This window comes from Oncorhynchus keta, unplaced genomic scaffold (assembly GCF_023373465.1).
Source record: "Oncorhynchus keta strain PuntledgeMale-10-30-2019 unplaced genomic scaffold, Oket_V2 Un_contig_22532_pilon_pilon, whole genome shotgun sequence".
Taxonomy (NCBI): domain Eukaryota; kingdom Metazoa; phylum Chordata; class Actinopteri; order Salmoniformes; family Salmonidae; genus Oncorhynchus; species Oncorhynchus keta.
Window position 1 is genome coordinate 14,322 of NW_026282950.1, and position 17,473 is coordinate 31,794.

Genomic DNA, 17,473 nt, shown 5'->3' on the forward strand with positions numbered 1-17,473 from the left:
GTGATCCTGACTGATGGACAGACAGATAGTGAGAGGATAGGAAAGATGTGGCCCCATCCTAGGAAGGACAGGGAAAGGATATAACCCCACCCACTTTAAAGGTTTAGGAAAGGTTTACTAGTAGTCATAGTTTACTAATAGTAGTAGTAGTAGTAGAAATAGTAATAGTCATAGTGTAGTAGTAGTAGTAGTAGTAGTAGTCTAAAGGTTTAGGAAAGGAAATAGTTACGTAGTGTAGTAGTAGCAGTACTAAAGGTTTAGTAAAGGATTCTAATAGTAGTTTAGAAATAGAAAGGTTTACTAGTAAGTAGTCATTACTAAAGGTAGTTACTAAAGGTTTAGTAAAGGGTTAGGAAATAGTTAGAGAGGTTTAGTAAAGTATAGTTTACTAAAGGGTTAGGAAAGGTTTACTAAAGGTTTAGGAAATAGTTACTAAAGGTAGTTAGGAAAGGTTTAGTAAAGGTAGTTAGTAGTAAAGGTAGTACTAGTAGGGTTAGTAGAAAGGTATACGTAGTAAGTAATTATAGTTAGGAATAGTATTAGGAAAGTGTAGTTAGTAGTCATAATATAGTCGTAGTATAGTAGTAGTAGTAGTAGAAATAGTAATATTTGTAAAGTAGTAGTAGTAGGAAAGGTAGTATAGTAAGTAGTTTAGGAATAGTAATTACGTAGTAAGGTTTAAAAGGTTTAGTATAGTAAAGGTAGTTAGTCATAGTAAGGTTTACTAAATGATTACTAAGGTTTACTAAATAGATTAGTAAAGTTACTAAAGGTTAGGATTACTAAGTAGTGGTTAGAAAGTAGTCATAAAGGTAGTTAGTAGTAGTAGAATTAGTAATAGTTAGTAAAGTAGTTAGAAATACTAAAGGTTTAGTAGTAGTAGGTTTAGTATAGTAGTAGTTTAGGAAAGGTTTACGTAGTTGTAGTAGGTTAGTACAGTAGTAAGTAGTAGTTTAGAAATAGAAAGGATTACTAATAGGTTTAGTAAGTAGTAGTATTACTAAAATAGTTAGGAAAGGTTTAGTAGTAGTCAAGGTTTACTAAAGTAGTTTACTAAATGATTAGTAATAGGTAGTTAGTAGTAAAGTAGTTTAGTCTAAAGTAGTAGTATTAGTAGAAAGGTTTAGCCGTAAGTAGGTAGTACTAAAGGTAGTGTTAGTAGATAGTGTAGTCATTTTATTTTTTTATTTATTTCAGGTTTACTAACCAGGTAGGCTAGTTGAGAAAAGTTCTCATTTGTTTACCTGGCCAAGATTACATAGCAGTGTGAACAGACAACAGAGTTATGGAGTAAACAATTAGCAAGTCAATAACACAGTAGAAAAAAATGGGCAATGATTACTAATGTGTTTAGGCATGAGGAGGTTTACTAAATGATTAATACAATTTTACTAAAGGTTTATAAATGATCAGATGGGCATGTACAGGTAGAAATTGATTACTAAAGGAAATTAAATAAAAGGTTTATAAAAACTAGGCAGGTGAAAAAGAGCTATTTACTATAGACTATGTACAGCTATCGGTTAGCTGCTCGGAAGCTGATTTTGAAGTAAAGGGAGATAAAGTCTCAACTTCAGGTTTTGCAATTCGTTCCAGTCACAAGCAGATTACTAAAGGGAGGTGTTACTAAAGGTTTAGGAAAGGTGTTGCCACGTGAAAGTGAACTGAGAAAGGCGGAGCTTTACTAATGGTTTACTAAATGACCTGGAGCCAGTGGGTTACTATGTAAGGGCCAAGACTTAGCATAAAGGTGGTTGGTAAATGATTACTAAAGTAGTCATAGTTACTAGTGTAGTAGTAGTACTAGAAAGGGTTAGTCAAGTATTTAGTAAAGATTACTAATATAGTCGTAGTATAGTACTAGTATTAGTATAAATAGTAAAAGGGTAGTTACTAAAGTAGTCATGGTTACTAGTGTAAGTAGAGTTACTAGTGTAGTAGGTTTAGTCTAAAGTTGTAGATTACTAAAAGTTGTAGTATAGTAGTAGTCAAGTAGTAGTTTACTAAAGGTTTACTAAATAGATTACAGTATAGTAATAGTAATATTTGTAAAATTAGTAGTAGTAGTAATTTACTAAACTTAGTAATACTAAAGTAGTATAGTAGTGGTATCAAGGTATATTAGTAAAGTTGTATTTACTAGTATAGTAGAGTTAGTGGCGGTATTCAAGGTGTATTTACTATACTAGTAGTATTACTAAATGATTACTAAAGTTGTAGTTAGTAAAGTGGGTTTAGTAAAGGGTTAGGAAAGGTTTACTAAGTAGTATTAGTAGTAAGTAGATTACGGTAGTATTACTAGTAGTGTAGTTAGTAAAGGTATTATTACTAAGTAGTAGTATTAGTAAAGGCATAGCTTACTAAAGATTACTAAAGTAGATTACTAAAGGGTTAGTGGTAGTAAGTGACATATTTACTAATGGTTTTTACTCAAAGGCTTGCTTGACACTAAAGCGATACGGAGCCTTCCTTCTCTGCTAAAGGGTTAGGCCCTGCACACACAAGAGAGAGACACAAAGGGTTAAGAAAGTGGTGTTTTACTAAATGATTAGTTAGTTACCTAAAGCTGTTTCTAAAGCCTGCATCACACAAAGTCCCAGGTGTGGTTAATCTTCTTGTGCAGGATGCTGTAGTTCTCCTGAAGAGGAGAGGGGATGAGAAGGACAGGAGAACGGTTAGTGATCCTACTGATGGACAGACAGATAGTGGAGATAGGAAAGATGTACTAAAGGTTTGGGAAATGTTTACTAAAGGTTTAGGAAAGGTTTACTAAAGGTTTACTAAAGGTTTACTAAATGTTTACTAAAGGTTTAGGAAAGGTTTACTAAAGGTTTAGGAAAGGTTTACTAAAGGGTTACGAAAGGTTTACTAAAGGTTTAGGAAAGGATTACTAAAGGTTTAGGAAAGGTTTACTAAAGGTTTAGGAAAGGTTTACTAAAGGTTTACTAAAGGTTTACTAAATGATTACTAAAGGTTTACTAAAGGTTTACTAAATGATTACTAAAGGTTTACTAAAGGTTTACTAAATGATTACTAAAGGATTACTAAAGGTTTAGGAAAGGTTTACTAAAGGTTTAGGAAAGGTTTACTAAAGGTTTAGGAAAGGATTACTAAAGGATTACTAAAGGTTTACTAAAGGTTTACTAAATGATTACTAAAGGTTTACTAAAGGTTTACTAAATGATTACTAAAGGATTACTAAAGGTTTACTAAATGATTACTAAAGGATTACTAAAGTGTTAGGAAAGGTTTACTAGGTTTACTAAAGGTTTACTAAAGGAGGTTTACTAAGGTTTACTAAATGATTTAAAGGTTTACTAAAGGTTTACTAAAGGATTACTAAAGGTTTACTAAAGGATTACTAAAGGATTACTAAAGGGTTACTAAATGATTACTAAAGGATTACTAAAGGATTACTAAAGGTTACTAAAGGATTACTAAAGGATTACTAAATGATTACTAAAGGATTACTAAAGGTTTACTAAAGGTTTACTAAAGGATTACTAAAGGATTACTAAAGGATTACTAAAGGATTACTAAAGGTTTACTAAATGATTACTAAAGGTTTACTAAATGATTACTAAAGGATTACTAAAGGATTACTAAAGGATTACTAAAGGGTTAGGAAAGGATTACTAAAGGTTTACTAAAGGATTACTAAATGATTACTAAAGGGTTAGGAAAGGTTTACTAAAGGTTTAGGAAAGGTTTACTAAAGGTTTACTAAAGGTTTACTAAAGGTTTAGTAAAGGTTTACTAAAGGTTTACTAAAGGTTTAGTAAAGGTTTAGTAAAGGTTTACTAAAGGTTTAGTAAATGTTTTGTAGGGTTAATACAGGTTTAGTACATGTTTAGTAAAGGTTTAATACAGGTTTACTAAGGGTTTAGGAAACATTTACTAAAGGATTACTAAAGGGTTAGGAAACGTTTAGTAAAGGTTTAGTAAAGGTTTAGTAAATGTTTAGTAAAGGTTTAATACAGGTTTAGTAAAGGTTTAGTAAATGTTTAGTAAAGGTTTAGTAAAGGGTTAATACAGGTTTAGTAAAGGTTTAGTAAATGTTTAGTAAAGGTTTAGTAAAGGTTTAGTAAAGGGTGAATACAGGTTTAGTAAAGGTTTAGTAAAGGTTTAGTAAATGTTTAGTAAAGGTTTAGTAAAGGTTTAGTAAAGGGTGAATACAGGTTTAGTAAAGGTTTATTAAAGGTTTAGTAAATGTTTAGTAAAGGTTTAGTAAAGGTTTAGTAAAGGGTGAATACAGGTTTAGTAAAGGTTTATTAAAGGTTTAGTAAATGTTTAGTAAAGGTTTAGTAAAGGTTTAGTAAATGTTCAGTAAATGTTTAGTAAAGGTTTAGTAAAGGTTTGGTAAATGTTTGGTAAATTATAGGTTAGAATAATCACCTTCTCATAGTCCACCAGCTCCCCCTGTTTCCTGATGTTCTTCTTAGCCAGATAGATTGCTGGACAGAGATAAGATGACCAGTTTAGACCATACAAACTGTAGTCAAATAAATGACAGAAGTCACAACATACCCTCAATGCCTAACCTTTAACCCTTAACCCTCAACTCTTAACCCTCAACCCTCAACTCTTAACCCTCGACCCTCAATCGTCAACTCTTAACTCTTAACCATTAACCCTCAACTCTTAATCCTCAACTCCTAACCCTCAGCCCTTATCCCTTAACCCTCAACTCTTAACCCTCAATCCTCAACTCTTAACCCTTAACCTCTCTTAACCCTTATCCCTCAGCCCTCAACTCTTAATCCTTAAAGTTTAGCCTTTACCCCTCAACTCCTAACCCTCAACCCTCAACTCTTAACCCTTAACCTCTCTTAACCCTTATCCCTCAACCCTCAACTCTTAACCCTTAACCTTTAACCTTTATCCCCCTCAACTCCTAACCCTCAACACTCAACTGTTAACCCTTAACCTTTAACCCTCAACTCCTAACCCTCAACCCTCAACTGTTAACCCACAGTCACTCTTGTCTAAAGTGTAGTTTGGAACCTGAGTGGGTCACAACGAGTAAATGAAGGTACGTTTTGGATTAGAATGATGTAAACAATTCATGCCCCCTTTTCCCAAAGCTCAACGCTCAAATCACTCCTCCTTTATTGAATGGCTCTGTTGTTTTATTGCCCCCAAATGCCCCATACGGATTGACCACAGCCAACTATGGTTAGGGTTAGAACCGGACAACTATGGTTAGGGTTCACGGACAACTATGGTTTTGAGACTGAAAAGCCCTATACGGATTGACCACAGCCAACTATGGTTAGGGTTAGAACCCAAAGGACCACGGACAACTATGGTTAGGGTTAGAACCCAAAGGACCACAGCCAACTATGGTTTGCATGCCCTTCCGAAGTACCCTAATATCCTACCGTTCGGAATACGTGGTTGGGGTTCATTGGTCCCCAGTGGTGGTGAGAATACCGTTAGCTAGACCATAGATTGCTGATTATGTATATTTTGATAATCATTATCCCTATCATCGCTAGTATAGCTGACATTGGCATGTTAGCTACCTAACTAGCTAGCTAGCTAAAGTTAGCCTACCTCAAAACAACTCAGATTTGGCTTGGAAACACAATTTGCCAAAAGGCACCTAAAGGACTCTCAGACCATGAGAAACAAGATTCTCTGGTCTGATGAAATCAAGATTGAACGCTTTGGACTGAATGCCAAACGTCACATCTGGAGGAAACCTGGCACCATCCCTATGGTGAAGCATGGTGGTGGCAGTAGCATTTTCAGCGGCAGGGACTGGAAGACTAGTCAGTATCGATGGAAAGATGAACAGAGCAAAGTACAGAGAGATCTTTAAATGCTCCAGAGCGCTCAGGACCTTCCAGCTCGGGGTGGCAGGGTAACCTAGTGGTTAGAGCGTTGGACTACAACCGAAGGTTGCAAGTTCAAACCCCTGAGCTGACAAGGTACAAATCTGTCGTTCTGCCCCTGAACAGGCAGTTAACCCGCTGTTCTTAGGCCGTTCTTAGGCAGATCTTGACCTCCGTCTTTCACCAGCAGACAGATGGGCTCGTCAAATGTTTGGGGGGTATTAGACAGCGTTTTCGACACCAGACAGCTTATATCACTACCGGGTCGTCCCAGTCAGTCTCAACAGAGCCCCACCCATGTTCCAGCACCTGATGGATCAAGTCCTCCGACCCCACCAACAGTGGGCAGCGGCCTATATGGATATATGGTAAGCCGGGTTGACAGCGAACCCCAAGAAATGCAAGCTGGGGTTTGAGGAGGTGGAGTACCTGGGGTATTTGATCAGACGGGGGAAAGTCAAGCCCCAGGAGAGGAAGCTCCATGCGGTACGTGACTGGCCCGTTCCACACACCAAGACACAGGTCAAGTCCTTCCCGGGGCAGGATGGGATACTACAGCCAGTTTATCCCCAACTTTGCAGCTAGCGCCTCCCCTTACCGATCTAACCAGGGCCCACCTCCTGAAAACAGTGAACTGGTCAGACGAGACCGAAGCCGCGTTCAGGCACCTGAAGGAAGCGCTTTGCTCCCATCCGAATCTAGTAACGCCCGATGTTGGTCCAGACGGACACCAACGACACAGGACTAGGGGACGTCCTGTCCCAGGTACAGGGGACTAGGGGCCATCCTGTCCCAGGTACAGGGGACTAGGGGCCGTCCTGTCCCAGGTACAGGGGACTAGGGGCCGTCCTGTCCCAGGTACAGGGGACTAGGGGCCGTCCTGTCCCAGGTACAGGGGACTAGGGGCCGTCCTGTCCCAGGTACAGGGGACTAGGGGCCGTCCTGTCCCAGGTACAGGGGACCAGAGGCCTTTCTGTCCCAGGTACAGTATCTGTCTCGGCTGGGAATGACAGTATCTGTATCTGGGAATGACAGTATCTGTATCTGCTGGGAATGACAGTATCTGTATCTGCTGGGAATGACAGTATCTGTATCTGCTGGGAATGACAGTATCTGTATCTGGGAATGACAGTATCTGTATCGGCTGGGAATGACAGTGTCTGTATCTGGGAATGACAGTATCTGTATCGGCTGGGAATGACAGTATCTGTATCTGCTGGGAATGACAGTATCTGTATCGGCTGGGAATGACAGTGTCTGTATCTGGGAATGACAGTATCTGTATCTGGGATTGACAGTATCTGTATCGGCTGGGAATGACAGTATCTGTATCTGCTGGGAATGACAGTATCTGTATCTGGGAATGACAGTATCTGTATCTGCTGGGAATGACAGTATCTGTATCGGCTGGGAATGACAGTATCTGTATCTGCTGGGAATGACAGTATCTGTGTTGGATGGGAATGACAGTATCTGTATCTGATGGGAATGACAGTATTTGTATCTGCTGGGAATGACAGTATTTGTATCTGCTGGGAATGACAGTATCTGTTTCTGCTGGGAATGACAGTATCTGTATCGGCTGGGAAGGACAGTATCTGTATCAGCTGGGATTGACAGTATCTGTCTCGGCTGGGAATGACAGTATCTGTCTCGGCTGGGAAGGACAGTATCTGTATCAGCTGGGATTGACAGTATCTGTCTCGGCTGGGAATGACAGTATCTGTCTCGGCTGGGAATGACAGTATCTGTATCGGCTGGGAATGACAGGATCTGTATCGGCTGGGAATGACAGGATCTGTATCTGGGAATGACAGTATCTGTATCGGCTGGGAATGACAGGATCTGTATCTGGGAATGACAGTATCTGTGCCAGCTGGGAATGACAGTATCTGTATCAGCTGGGAATGACAGGATCTGTATCAGCTGGGAATGACAGTATCTGTGTCGGCTGTGAATGACAGTATCTGTGCCGGCTGGGAATGACAGTATCTGTATCAGCTGGGAATGACAGTATCTGTATTGGCTGGGAATGACAGTATCTGTGTCGGCTGGGAATGACAGTATCTGTATCGGCTGGGAATGACAGTATCTGTATCTGGGAATGACAGTATCTGTATCTGCTGGGATTGACAGTATCTGTATCTGGGAATGACAGTATCTGTATCTGCTGGGAATGACAGTATCTGTATCTGGGAATGACAGTATCTGTATCTGGGAATGACAGTATCTGTATCTGCTGGGAATGACAGTATCTGTATCGGCTGGGAATGACAGTATCTGTATCTGCTGGGAATGACAGTATCTGTATCGGCTGGGAATGACAGTATCTGTATCTGCTGGGAATGACAGTATCTGTATCGGCTGGGAATGACAGTATCTGTATCTGCTGGGAATGACAGTATCTGTATCGGCTGGGAATGACAGTATCTGTATCTGCTGGGAATGACAGTATCTGTATCGGCTGGGAATGACAGTATCTGTATCTGCTGGGAATGACAGTATCTGTATCAGCTGGGAATGACAGTATCTGTATCTGGGAATGACAGTATCTGTATCTGGGAATGACTGTATCTGGGAATGACAGTATCTGTATCAGCTGGGAATGACAGGATCTGTATCGGCTGGGAATGACAGTATCTGTATCAGCTGGGAATGACAGTATCTGTATCGGCTGGGAATGACAGTATCTGTATCTGATGGGAATGACAGTAACTGTATCTGGGAATGACAGTATCTGTATCAGGGAATGACAGTATCTGTATTGGCTGGGAATGACAGTATCTGTATCTGGGAATGACAGTATCTGTATTGGCTGGGAATGACAGTATCTGCATCTGGGAATGACAGTATCTGTATTGGCTGGGAATGACAGTATCTGTATCTGGGAATGACAGTATCTGTATCGGCTGGGAATGACAGTATCTGTATCTGCTGGGAATGACAGTAACTGTATCGGCTGGGAATGACAGTAACTGTATCAGCTGGGAATGACAGTATCTGTATCTGGGAATGACAGTATCTGTATCTGGGAATGACAGTATCTGTATCGGCTGGGAATGACAGTATCTGTATCAGATGGGAATGACAGTATCTGTATCTGCTGGGAATGACAGTATCTGTATCTGGGAATGACAGTATCTGTATCGGCTGGGAATGACAGTAACTGTATCGGCTGGGAATGACAGTATCTGTATCTGGGAATGACAGTATCTGTATCTGGGAAGGACAGTATCTGTATCAGCTGGGATTGACAGTATCTGTCTCGGCTGGGAATGACAGTATCTGTATCGGCTGGGAATGACAGGATCTGTATCGGCTGGGAATGACAGGATCTGTATCTGGGAATGACAGTATCTGTATCGGCTGGGAATGACAGGATCTGTATCTGGGAATGTCAGTATCTGTGCCAGCTGGGAATGACAGTATCTGTATCAGCTGGGAATGACAGGATCTGTATCAGCTGGGAATGACAGTATCTGTGTCGGCTGGGAATGACAGTATCTGTGCCGGCTGGGAATGACAGTATCTGTATCAGCTGGGAATGACAGTATCTGTATTGGCTGGGAATGACAGTATCTGTGTCGGCTGGGAATGACAGTATCTGTATCGGCTGGGAATGACAGTATCTGTATCTGGGAATGACAGTATCTGTATCTGCTGGGATTGACAGTATCTGTATCTGGGAATGACAGTATCTGTATCTGCTGGGAATGACAGTATCTGTATCTGGGAATGACAGTATCTGTATCTGCTGGGAATGACAGTATCTGTATCTGCTGGGAATGACAGTATCTGTATCGGCTGGGAATGACAGTATCTGTATCTGCTGGGAATGACAGTATCTGTATCGGCTGGGAATGACAGTATCTGTATCTGCTGGGAATGACAGTATCTGTATCTGGGAATGACAGTATCTGTATCGGCTGGGAATGACAGTATCTGTATCAGATGGGAATGACAGTATCTGTATCTGATGGGAATGACAGTATCTGTATCTGGGAATGACAGTAACTGTATCGGCTGGGAATGACAGTAACTGTATCTGCTGGGAATGACAGTATCTGTATCGGCTGGGAATGACAGTATCTGTATCTGCTGGGAATGACAGGATCTGTATCGGCTGGGAATGACAGTATCTGTATCAGCTGGGAATGACAGTATCTGTATCGGCTGGGAATGACAGTATCTGTATCTGATGGGAATGACAGTAACTGTATCTGGGAATGACAGTATCTGTATCAGGGAATGACAGTATCTGTATTGGCTGGGAATGACAGTATCTGTATCTGGGAATGACAGTATCTGTATTGGCTGGGAATGACAGTATCTGCATCTGGGAATGACAGTATCTGTATTGGCTGGGAATGACAGTATCTGTATCTGGGAATGACAGTATCTGTATCGGCTGGGAATGACAGTATCTGTATCTGCTGGGAATGACAGTAACTGTATCGGCTGGGAATGACAGTAACTGTATCGGCTGGGAATGACAGTATCTGTATCTGGGAATGACAGTATCTGTATCTGGGAATGACAGTATCTGTATCAGCTGGGAATGACAGTATCTGTATCAGCTGGGAATGACAGTATCTGTATCGGCTGGGAATGACAGTATCTGTATCTGGGAATGACAGTATCTGTATCAGCTGGGAATGACAGTATCTGTATCGGCTGGGAATGACAGTATCTGTATCTGGGAATGACAGTATCTGTATCGGCTGGGAATGACAGTATCTGTATCTGATGGGAATGACAGTATCTGTATCGGCTGGGAATGACAGTATCTGTATCGGCTGGGAATGACAGTATCTGTATCTGCTGGGAATGACAGTATCTGTATCTGGGAATGACAGTATCTGTATCTGGGAATGACAGTATCTGTATCTGGGAATGACAGTATCTGTATCTGGGAATGACAGTATCTGTATCAGCTGGGAATGACAGTATCTGTGTCGGATGGGAATGACAGTATCTGTATCGGCTGGGAATGACAGTATCTGTATCAGCTGGGAATGACAGTATCTGTATCAGCTGGGAATGACAGTATCTGTATCGGCTGGGAATGACCGTATCTGTATCTGCTGGGAATGACAGTATCTGTATCTGGGAATGACAGTATCTGTATCTGCTGGGAATGACAGTATCTGTATCGGCTGGGAATGACAGTATCTGTATCTGGGAATGACAGTATCTGTATCTGGGAATGACAGTATCTGTATCAGCTGGGAATGACAGTATCTGTATCTGGGAATGACAGTATCTGTATCTGGGAATGACAGTATCTGTATCTGGGAATGACAGTATCTGTATCGGCTGGGAATGACAGTATCTGTATCTGGGAATGACAGTATCTGTATCGGCTGGGAATGACAGTATCTGTATCTGATGGGAATGACAGTATCTGTATCTGCTGGGAATGACAGTATCTGTATCTGGGAATGACAGTATCTGTATCTGGGAATGACAGTATCTGTATCTGGGAATGACAGTATCTGTATCAGCTGGGAATGACAGTATCTGTATCGGCTGGGAATGACAGTATCTGTATCAGCTGGGAATGACAGTATCTGTATCGGCTGGGAATGACAGTATCTGTATCTGCTGGGAATGACAGTATCTGTATCTGGGAATGACAGTATCTGTATCTGATGGGAATGACAGTATCTGTATCGGCTGGGAATGACAGTATCTGTATCAGCTGGGAATGACAGTATCTGTATCAGCTGGGAATGACAGTATCTGTATCGGCTGGGAATGACAGTATCTGTATCTGCTGGGAATGACAGTATCTGTATCTGGGAATGACAGTATCTGTATCGGCTGGGAATGACAGTATCTGTATCTGGGAATGACAGTATCTGTATCTGCTGGGAATGACAGTATCTGTATCTGGGAATGACAGTATCTGTATCAGCTGGGAATGACAGTATCTGTATCTGGGAATGACAGTATCTGTATCTGGGAATGACAGTATCTGTATCTGATGGGAATGACAGTATCTGTATCTGGGAATGACAGTATCTGTATCTGGGAATGACAGTATCTGTATCTGCTGGGAATGACAGTATCTGTATCGGCTGGGAATGACAGTATCTGTATCAGCTGGGAATGACAGTATCTGTATCGGCTGGGAATGACAGTATCTGTATCTGGGAATGACAGTATCTGTATCGGCTGGGAATGACAGTATCTGTATCTGGGAATGACAGTATCTGTATCTGGGAATGACAGTATCTGTATCTGGGAATGACAGTATCTGTATCGGCTGGGAATGACAGTATCTGTATCTGGGAATGACAGTATCTGTATCTGCTGGGAATGACAGTATCTGTATCTGGGAATGACAGTATCTGTATCAGCTGGGAATGACAGTATCTGTATCTGGGAATGACAGTATCTGTATCTGCTGGGAATGACAGTATCTGTATCTGATGGGAATGACAGTATCTGTATCGGCTGGGAATGACAGGATCTGTATCTGCTGGGAATGACAGTATCTGTATCTGGGAATGACAGTATCTGTATCTGGGAATGACAGTATCTGTATCTGCTGGGAATGACAGTATCTGTATCTGGGAATGACAGTATCTGTATCTGGGAATGACAGTATCTGTATCTGGGAATGACAGTATCTGTATCTGGGAATGACAGTATCTGTATCTGATGGGAATGACAGTATCTGTATCGGCTGGGAATGACAGTATCTGTATCTGGGAATGACAGTATCTGTATCTGCTGGGAATGACAGTATCTGTATCGGCTGGGAATGACAGTATCTGTATCTGATGGGAATGACAGTATCTGTATCTGGGAATGACAGTATCTGTATCGGCTGGGAATGACAGTATCTGTATCTGGGAATGACAGTATCTGTATCTGATGGGAATGACAGTATCTGTATCAGATGGGAATGACAGTATCTGTATCTGGGAATGACAGTATCTGTATCGGCTGGGAATGACAGTATCTGTATCTGCTGGGAATGACAGTATCTGTATCTGGGAATGACAGTATCTGTATCTGATGGGAATGACAGTATCTGTATCTGGGAATGACAGTATCTGTATCTGGGAATGACAGTATCTGTATCTGATGGGAATGACAGTATCTGTATCAGCTGGGAATGACAGTATCTGTATCTGCTGGGAATGACAGTATCTGTATCTGGGAATGACAGTATCTGTATCAGATGGGAATGACAGTATCTGTATCTGATGGGAATGACAGTATCTGTATCGGCTGGGAATGACAGTATCTGTATCTGGGAATGACAGTATCTGTATCTGATGGGAATGACAGTATCTGTATCAGCTGGGAATGACAGTATCTGTATCGGCTGGGAATGACAGTATCTGTATCAGCTGGGAATGACAGTATCTGTATCAGCTGGGAATGACAGTATCTGTATCTGATGGGAATGACAGTATCTGTATCTGGGAATGACAGTATCTGTATCTGCTGGGAATGACAGTATCTGTATCTGGGAATGACAGTATCTGTATCTGCTGGGAATGACAGTATCTGTATCAGCTGGGAATGACAGTATCTGTATCTGGGAATGACAGTATCTGTATCTGGGAATGACAGTATCTGTATCTGGGAATGACAGTATCTGTATCTGGGAATGACAGTATCTGTATCAGATGGGAATGACAGTATCTGTATCTGGGAATGACAGTATCTGTATCTGGGAATGACAGTATCTGTATCAGCTGGGAATGACAGTATCTGTATCTGGGAATGACAGTATCTGTATCAGCTGGGAATGACAGTATCTGTATCTGGGAATGACAGTATCTGTATCAGCTGGGATTGACAGTATCTGTATCGGCTGGGAATGACAGTATCTGTATCTGCTGGGAATGACAGTATCTGTATCTGGGAATGACAGTATTTGTATCTGGGAATGACAGTATCTGTATCTGGGAATGACAGTATCTGTATCTGATAGAATGACAGTATCTGTATCGGCTGGGAATGACAGTATCTGTATCTGGGAATGACAGTATTTGTATCTGCTGGGAATGACAGTATCTGTATCGGCTGGGGAATGACAGTATCTGTATCTGATGGGAATGACAGTATCTGTATCTGGGAATGACAGTATCTGTATCGGCTGGGAATGACAGTATCTGTATCTGGGAATGACAGTATCTGTATCAGCTGGGAATGACAGTATCTGTATCAGATGGGAATGACAGTATCTGTATCTGGGAATGACAGTATCTGTATCAGCTGGGAATGACAGTATCTGTATCTGCTGGGAATGACAGTATCTGTATCTGGGAATGACAGTATCTGTATCAGATGGGAATGACAGTATCTGTATCTGATGGGAATGACAGTATCTGTATCGGCTGGGAATGACAGTATCTGTATCTGATGGGAATGACAGTATCTGTATCGGCTGGGAATGACAGTATCTGTATCTGATGGGAATGACAGTATCTGTATCTGATGGGAATGACAGTATCTGTATCAGATGGGAATGACAGTATCTGTATCTGCTGGGAATGACAGTATCTGTATCTGGGAATGACAGTATCTGTATCTGATGGGAATGACAGTATCTGTATCTGCTGGGAATGACAGTATCTGTATCTGATGGGAATGACAGTATCTGTATCGGCTGGGAATGACAGTATCTGTATCTGGGAATGACAGTATCTGTATCTGATGGGAATGACAGTATCTGTATCAGCTGGGAATGACAGTATCTGTATCTGGGAATGACAGTATCTGTATCGGCTGGGAATGACAGTATCTGTATCTGGGAATGACAGTATCTGTATCGGCTGGGAATGACAGTATCTGTATCTGGGAATGACAGTATCTGTATCGGCTGGGAATGACAGTATCTGTATCAGCTGGGAATGACAGTATCTGTATCTGCTGGGAATGACAGTATCTGTATCTGGGAATGACAGTATCTGTATCAGCTGGGAATGACAGTATCTGTATCTGCTGGGAATGACAGTATCTGTATCAGCTGGGAATGACAGTATCTGTATCTGCTGGGAATGACAGTATCTGTATCTGGGAATGACAGTATCTGTATCTGCTGGGAATGACAGTATCTGTATCTGGGAATGACAGTATCTGTATCTGCTGGGAATGACAGTATCTGTATCAGCTGGGAATGACAGTATCTGTATCTGGGAATGACAGTATCTGTATCTGGGAATGACAGTATCTGTATCTGGGAATGACAGTATCTGTATCTGGGAATGACAGTATCTGTATCTGGGAATGACAGTATCTGTATCTGGGAATGACAGTATCTGTATCTGATGGGAATGACAGTATCTGTATCTGGGAATGACAGTATCTGTATCAGCTGGGAATGACAGTATCTGTATCTGGGAATGACAGTATCTGTATCAGCTGGGAATGACAGTATCTGTATCTGGGAATGACAGTATCTGTATCGGCTGGGAATGACAGTATCTGTATCTGATGGGAATGACAGTATCTGTATCTGGGAATGACAGTATCTGTATCGGCTGGGAATGACAGTATCTGTATCTGGGAATGACAGTATCTGTATCGGCTGGGAATGACAGTATCTGTATCTGCTGGGAATGACAGTATCTGTATCTGGGAATGACAGTATCTGTATCTGGGAATGACAGTATCTGTATCTGGGAATGACAGTATCTGTATCAGCTGGGAATGACAGTATCTGTATCGGCTGGGAATGACAGTATCTGTATCTGATGGGAATGACAGTATCTGTATCGGCTGGGAATGACAGGATCTGTATCTGCTGGGAATGACAGTATCTGTATCTGGGAATGACAGTATCTGTATCTGGGAATGACAGTATCTGTATCGGCTGGGAATGACAGTATCTGTATCTGGGAATGACAGTATCTGTATCGGCTGGGAATGACAGTATCTGTATCAGCTGGGAATGACAGTATCTGTATCGGCTGGGAATGACAGTATCTGTATCTGATGGGAATGACAGTATCTGTATCTGCTGGGAATGACAGTATCTGTATCTGCTGGGAATGACAGTATCTGTATCTGCTGGGAATGACAGTATCTGTATCTGGGAATGACAGTATCTGTATCTGGGAATGACAGTATCTGTATCGGCTGGGAATGACAGTATCTGTATCTGGGAATGACAGTATCTGTATCGGCTGGGAATGACAGTATCTGTATCTGGGAATGACAGTATCTGTATCTGCTGGGAATGACAGTATCTGTATCGGCTGGGATTGACATTAAAAGGTGCACATTGTTATATCAGCAGAACACTGCTGCTATGGTTTTATGTAAAGGGATGTTTGTTCTACATGAACCTGTCACTACATGTGAAAGTTATCAAAGCACTTATTTTAGAATATCTACATAAATTCCCCAATTGCATTCTTCTCATATTACTCTGTAGGCTACTGACCTATTCAAAGCTTCCTCCGGTATCTCACCATACATTTGCCTGTAGTTATTGAGCTCAACCTGCTTGTTCTTTGTTGTGATTGAGTGGGAGAAACAGCTGCGGTCGAGGTTCTGACAGATGGGTATGTCTTGGTGATGGCAAGGAGACACACAAGAAACACCCCCATCAAACCACACCCCATCAAACCACCCCCATCAAACCACACCCCCATCAAACCACACCCCCAAGCCAACTAACGTATGACTTCTGTCATGGCCGCCAGTATTTCTTGAGGAGGAAGCCAAGGCAGAATCAGAGGATGCAGTTCCCACTTAACCCTTAACCTCACCATAGTCCAGCTCTGAGGCAGGCCAGCGGCTACTGGTCCAGAAATATGGAGTCTGAGAGAGAGTGAGAGAGAGAGGTGTTCAGAAAGAGGGAGATGTCTGCGTGAGGCCAAACCACACGACCAACAACACTGGACACTTTATGAAACCTAAAGCCTTCACTATCTCATCCTGGAATATCCAAGGCCTGAGGTCATCTGCCTTTGGCCTAAAGAGCAGGAACCTGGAATTCATCAAAGAAATCAGAAATACAGACATTGTCATCCTACAAGAAACCTGGTATAGAGGAGACGGACCCACTGGTTACCCTCTAGGTTACAGAGAGCTGGTAGTCCCATCCACCACACTACCAGGATGAAACAGGAAGACAGGGGGTATGCTCATTTGGTATAGACCAGACCTAAGCCCTAACTCACTCTATTAAATTAATCAAAACAGGAACATTTTACATCTAGCTAGAAATTCAAAAGGAAATTATCTTAATAAAGAGAAATGTCCTCCTGTGTGCTACCTATATCTCCCCACTAGAATCCCCATACTTTAATGAAGACAACTTCTCCATCCTGGCTGGGGAAATCAATCATTTCCAGGCCCAGGGACGTGTACTAGTCTGTAGCAACCTAAATGCTACTCCCTACCAGACCACAGTCAGCCCACTGACACCCCTATCAGACCACAGTCAGCCCACTGACACCCCTATCAGACCACAGTCAGCCCACTGACACCCCTATCAGACCACATTCAGCCCACTGACTCCCCTATCAGACCCACATTCAGCCCACTGACCACAGTCAGTCCAGACCAGACAGTCAGCCCACTGACCTATCAGACCACAGTCAGCCCACTGACTCCCCTATCAGACCACAGTCAGCCCAGTCCACTGCCCACTGACTCCCCTA

The 17,473-nt window shown here is 41.8% G+C and overlaps 1 long non-coding RNA gene across 1 annotated transcript; it reads right to left on the reverse strand.

Annotated features, from left to right (window-relative positions):
* Nucleotides 1-2,593: 2,593 nt before the first annotated feature.
* LOC127921473 (uncharacterized) lies at nt 2,594-16,631 on the reverse strand. Its single transcript, XR_008109004.1, has 3 exons — nt 16,577-16,631; nt 4,396-4,454; nt 2,594-2,638 (listed from the first exon to the last, which is right to left on the reverse strand). It is a non-coding gene; the product is annotated as an uncharacterized LOC127921473 (long non-coding RNA).
* Between the last annotated feature and the right edge of the window lie 842 nt (nt 16,632-17,473).